This window comes from Astatotilapia calliptera, chromosome 23 (assembly GCF_964374335.1).
Source record: "Astatotilapia calliptera chromosome 23, fAstCal68.1, whole genome shotgun sequence".
NCBI lineage: Eukaryota > Metazoa > Chordata > Actinopteri > Cichliformes > Cichlidae > Astatotilapia > Astatotilapia calliptera.
In genome coordinates, this window is record NC_137443.1 from 12,172,099 (window position 1) to 12,178,129 (window position 6,031).

A 6,031-nucleotide genomic window follows, 5' to 3' on the forward strand; every position below is an offset into this window, starting at 1 on the left:
TTTATTTATCTCTTTTAAAGAGATGCAGATATTACTGTTCATTTGAAACCGGTGCGCACGGTCACACGCGGGTTTGTGCGTTCAGCTTTTCGTTTCTAAAATCATATGCACGCGTATTAAAGGAGGGGGGGCTCGGGTTTGCGGTCCTTCAGGACGAACTCCCGAGCTCTGTTCCTGCAGTGGTCCTAAGTTGTGGTTCAGTTATTGCGTCAGTGAGAAACTATTCTCTGCTGTTAATGAATCGTCTTTCCCGTTTATTACGGCTTTTGTAGCAACAGAATGTGTCCGAGTTTTCTGAGGAGCTCGGTGTCAGTGTTACCCTTCTTCGCACTACGGAAGATCCTTGAATTGTAAGCTGAAGCAGACGGGATGCAGACCTAAAGCCTTTTTCTTTTCATCTCCGGGAAGTTTTGGAAGTTTCGGCTTGTGCACCATTATCACTTTCAGTTGTGTTCAGATCACATTTACTTTTGTTTTTGTCTGCTAATCTTCCCGCATGCTAGTCCATCTGAGACGACTGTTAAGATGAAGCCATTTTTGTTCATCTTCCGAGTGGAGCCCGGTGGACCTCCTGCTCAGAGGAGAACCACTTTTTGCCTTTTTCCCAAGTGTGATGTCAAGTATTTACAGGGAGCGACCCAAAAAATCAGTTTCCCGGGTCAGCATCGAGTCGAGATGCCCGAGAAACGTTGAGCGCCGTCAGCAAGTGCGTTTCTTATATCGATCTTTTTACGTGAATATGGAGAATCTGCACTTTTTCTTCTGATCTTGCTGTTACCTTGGGGTTTTGTCCAATCGACACAATTCTTTGTCCATCCGAGTGCATGCTTTATGAATGAGTTACAATGAACAGTCTTTGTATCTTTACTTGAAGAAAAAAAACTGCCCAAGGATATTAAAATCCACGCTGAGGCCTAGTCCGACTGTATTATCATGTAATCGAGTAGACGTGACTCTGACCAGCATGTATACCAAAGTGCTTACTGAGTGGGATGACACAAAACGCTCTACCAAATGTTGGCAAAGGAACTTTGCCAACATCACAGAATTCCCCGCTTCCAGTTCTCATTAATTTTGTCTGATTTACCATCCAGTAGGAAGTTCTTCAGTGTTTCCCTGTGAGGGGTCAGAGCTTCGCACTGGACTTGTCAGGTTTCAGATTTTCATCTTGCTCCTAATGCAAACACTACATGAAGTTCAGAACTTAGAAATGCTGCCGGGTTCAGACCGAGGCTGGATCTGGGACTCGGAAGTCTGTGAGGAGGAATGTTTTGTTACTGGTATCAACACTCTGCAACACCGAGCGTTACACCTTTTAACAAAGACTTTCAGTCACTCTTACTGTACCTTGTTTTCTACAAAGATTCAGACATGATTACTGTATTTCCCTCTCTGGTCAAAATCCATCGTGAATGAGTTTCAGTGAAAGATATTTTGATCCAATGGAGAGCAAACTGGTAATAATATGCCAGCACAGGATTACTATGTACGAGTTGATTGTGCCAAAATGATCTGTTTGTATAGGTTTTGATTTTTTTTTTTCCCCCTTTTCCTTTTCCCTTCAGTATATACATGCTGCTGTATAAGCAAAGAGGGCTTTGGAGGACAGTCATGAAATGTTGGCGCTAAAACCCAAAGCACGCTTTTTGAAAACCATAAGGGACTGGGACTGAGATGATCTTTGTTTCAATAATAAAATTCTTTCAAATCTTTATTTGTGAAATTCTGAATCCGTTGTTGTTGCCCTTTATTGTAATGGTGCTACATTTCCTGCTGTTTCCACATGGGGTCAGGAATATTTAATCATACAGATGATGAAGTCTTTTTTTTTTTTTTTTTTTTTTTAAAGCTTACAAACATGTTTGTGGAAGTTCAAATTACTGAAGCACTTTCTCTAATTAAGGAAATCATTAATTTTTTTATTTATTTATTTATTTTTGGTAACAATTACTGAATCGACTGGTTTGTAATACAGCAGCTATCCTTTGGATGGCAGCAGTCTCACACTGTTGGGTTCCCCAGCCTCCACACAGTCCTGGCATGCCTCGCCTTTGTCCATGAAGGCAGCAGATTAACTAGAAATATTTAGATCCATGCGGTGTCCCAGATTTCTTTGTTTCTCTTCGTCGGTAAACCCTTACGTGTGCTCGGCGACACCTTCGGGGATCCATTTGGTTGCAAGGGGAAGTAGTTAAAAGCTTCCACTTTGTAGTCTACGTGTGTCTTGTGTCTAATTGGCATCCTCTTATAATTTGTGAATGTGTGTTTGCTGACACTTAAACGTGGATCCCAAAAAGGCCTTGGCATGGCAGCGTGAGCAGAGGATGCTCCAGCCAGGCAGCGCAGGACGAGGCTCGCTGTAATCTGACACACTGTGAAAGATCCCAGAAATCTACATAGCGACTGCGTTCCAGTTGGCTGGGCTGAGCTGTGCCTGAGCCTCGCTGCGCATGGCTCTCATCCCGAAGCTGGCCTCAGAGCTTCTGAGGGAGCTGGAGGGGAGGGGGGCTGGTCAGAGAGTTCACTGTGGCAAGCTGCCATCTCCCCCTCTCCTCAACATACAGCAGCATATACACAAACATGTTTACACACAGAGGTCTCCCCTCCCCTCTCTCTCTGTGCTGAAAACTGCAGAGGGATCTGCTTCTATTCAGATTCTGTGCTAACAGAGCGAGCTAGTGCTTTCATGTGAAAATGTAGGCCGTAGTTGAAATAAAGGGCTGACTCTTATTGAAGGTAATTGGCATTAAACTCGAGGGCATGGCATAATCGATGAATTTAAAAGGCTTTATTATGCAGTGGTGGATGTTAATATTAGAGGGGGCCAGAATTTCAAAGACGGATAATTCATGTGAGCCAGCAGTTCCACCGTCACACTGCTCTGACCAGCTTTTTCTGCCCTCTGTGTGATGTCATTGAGTCATCTTTTATCCTGCCTTCCTTTTCTCACCCCAACTGGTCGCAGCAGATGGCCGCCCCTCCCTGAGCCTGGTTCTGCCGGAGGTTTCTTCCTGTTAAAAGGGAGTTTTTCCTTCCCACTGTCGCCAAAGGGCTTGCTAATAGGGGTTCATATGATTGTTGGGTTTTTCTCTGTATGTATCATTGTAGGGTCTACCTTACAATATAAAGCGCCTTGAGGTGACTGTTGTTGTGATTTGGTGCTGTATAAATAAAATTATATTGAATTTAATAGAACCAGGTGAGCAGAGGAAGCCCCACCCACTGTGTTTATTTCTTTTGTTTAAAAAGTGCAGCCAAGCAGAAGAAGGGTGTTTGACCTTAAAAACGGAGCAGCTAGAACAGTTTATTTCTGACAGTGGGTGGACTCGGAGCCCTCAAATGGTAACCGCTGGTTACTCTGGGTGGATTGAGGGGCTGCTAAGATAAATAAGGAGCATACAGAGTCCAGGAATGAAAATATGAGGTTTAAAAATGAGCATAATTGGTTTCCTTTAAGTATACGGACACTTATAATAGCTACAGATAAAGCTCATGCTAATGAGGATTCTAAAAACAAACCAGCTGCTTTACCATTAGCTGAATGTTTGTTTAGGAAAGTCTTCACACCTAAGTTGGCTGAAACATTGCTGATTTTAGCAGCTGATGTGTGTGATGACAGTTGCATTTTTAAAATGCATCAGTGGTTCCTCAAAGTTGGCACTATAAGTCTGCTCTGACATAGGTGTGAAAAGTCTCATCTCTCAGATACATGAGAGGGTTAGTGCAAATGGTCTCAGACAAAACAGGTGAACGTGAAGCAGCGATAAACATCTGCTAAGCCTTCAAGCTTTGACCAGCTGCATTCGTCTCACTGAAATTTCTATTGTTTTTTTTTTTTTTTTTTTGTCTTAACCACAGAATCCACCAGGGAAAGCTAGTTTCCCCATAATACTCTCTTGAGTGCTCTTTGACCTGGGAGTTTACCATCTTGATTATCTCTTATTCATTCTGCAGCACCAGCCAAACTGGCAGCTTGCTGCGTCTTCTCCTCTATTATGGACGGGTTTCTGCTTCATATCGACTGCCTGACCTTCAGGGTCATTTCTAATATCAGGAGGTTTCTTCCTTCATTGCTGATCTCCATCCAGATGCTGCATCCTCATCATCAGTTGGCAAAAGAGACGTCTAGCACCAGGCAGACACATTCCCATTTATATGGTAATATATGACTTCTTTGAGTATAATAGAAACATCCCACTTCACCAGTCATAGCTATTTTTCTTGGATCTAATGCTTTCAAAATCAAGATACCATAGCCTGTCAGTCTATCTGGTACGGTGCAGTTTTGTGGCTAAAGGCCAGAAATTTGAACTACAGTCTCTGTTCACATTCAGGCTATAGATGACTGAACCTTCTTGTAAACAATGCTGGCTCTGTTGAGCTGAATCAGACAACTTTTCTGTGAATGAGCTGAGGTTATTTCTCTCTTCGCTCTATCTATTGTTTAAACTGTGTACTCGCTCATCCACTTATCCTCACATGTAATTTCTCATTCAATAAAAAATACAGCAACATAACCCATGAAAGTATAAATGTCTCTCCCATAACCGCCCTCAGTCCACATGACTACAGTAGCATAGATGCTTCTGCACATTCTTCAGTGCATTGTATTGTTTTTCAGCAAACATTGTGCTGCATGGGAACAAAAAGACAGGCACACAGATTATGAAAATTATATGGTGACTTGACCGGGTAGTAACCCAACCCTTCCTCAACCACAGTCCATTATAAATCATCACTCACTGTGGACACGTCACACATAAAGTAAAAAACAATTTTACTATAATTAGCTCCCCAACTACACCATCAATTTTGAATGAGATGTGCCCAGTTTCTTACACATCATATCCATGTTTAACTGTTTTGCAAGTGCACAGAAGTGTATAAACAACTGTTTTATAAAGAGCCATAGGTAGGTAGATACTTGCCTGCATAAATACTGAAGAACTTCCTTAAGAAATATTTCTGTATTTCCGTCATACATATCAAACAGCTGGTTTTGTTCTATAAAACTGTTTTCCAGCCAACCGACTTACTAGTTTTAAAATATAAATGAAATTCCTCGGGCCGTTTAAAGTCTTTACATGCAGATGTTTGAGGCTCCTGGGCAAAGCTGTAAGTCTTGTGAACAACAGCAATCTTTGGTAAATATTGTACTGACAGAGTTTTTCATTTAGGCCTTTGATCCAGACTCTGGGCTGCTGATAATGCATGTGTTTGCACATCTCTGCCTATAGTCAGCTACAGATCTGTGCTCAAATTAACTAACAGGGGTAGTCTTCAAATAGATAATGATAACAAAAGAAAAGTTATCATTATCATTATTATTATTAGTAGTACTAGTAGTAGTAGTAGTAAAGACCTAATTAAAATTCCAAAACATCAGCACTGGGTGACAGAGTCCTCGAGTATAGACAGAGAAACAGTTGGAAAGCTCTTTGAGTTCGATACAGATTCCAAAATACAACCCTACACATTTCTAGCTGTTCTTAGGAAATGAGCAAACTGCATTATACAGTTGGTGTACCTCAGGGATATGTGTAAGAGCCAGCTTCTTCCGGTTAAAAGGGAGGTTTTTCCTTCCCACTGTGCCCCAGTGCTTGCTCATACGGGGTCACATGACTGTTGAATTTTTCTCTGTCTGTGTTATTGTAGGATCTATCTTACAATATAAAGCGCCTTGAGGCGACTGTTGTTGTGATTTGGCGCTGTATAAATAAAATTGAATTGAATTGAATTAAAGGCTGGTAAAATAATATTTAGGTCTAATTTCCAATGTTTTATATTGAATTTGTATATAAACTTTCTATAACAACACCTAGTACATAAAAACGTGTAAAACAGAATGTGTTTATTAGTACTCGTTGCATTGTTATTTGCGTTATATTTAATTTACTTAAAGCTATAATTTATATTTATAATTTATGGGTAAATAAAAGTGTATTATGTTGAGAATCAGAGTCGAATGTGTTTTTAGCATTAAAACGAACTGTTATCATTTATCATGTATCTGCCGGCTCTGCGTAAATAT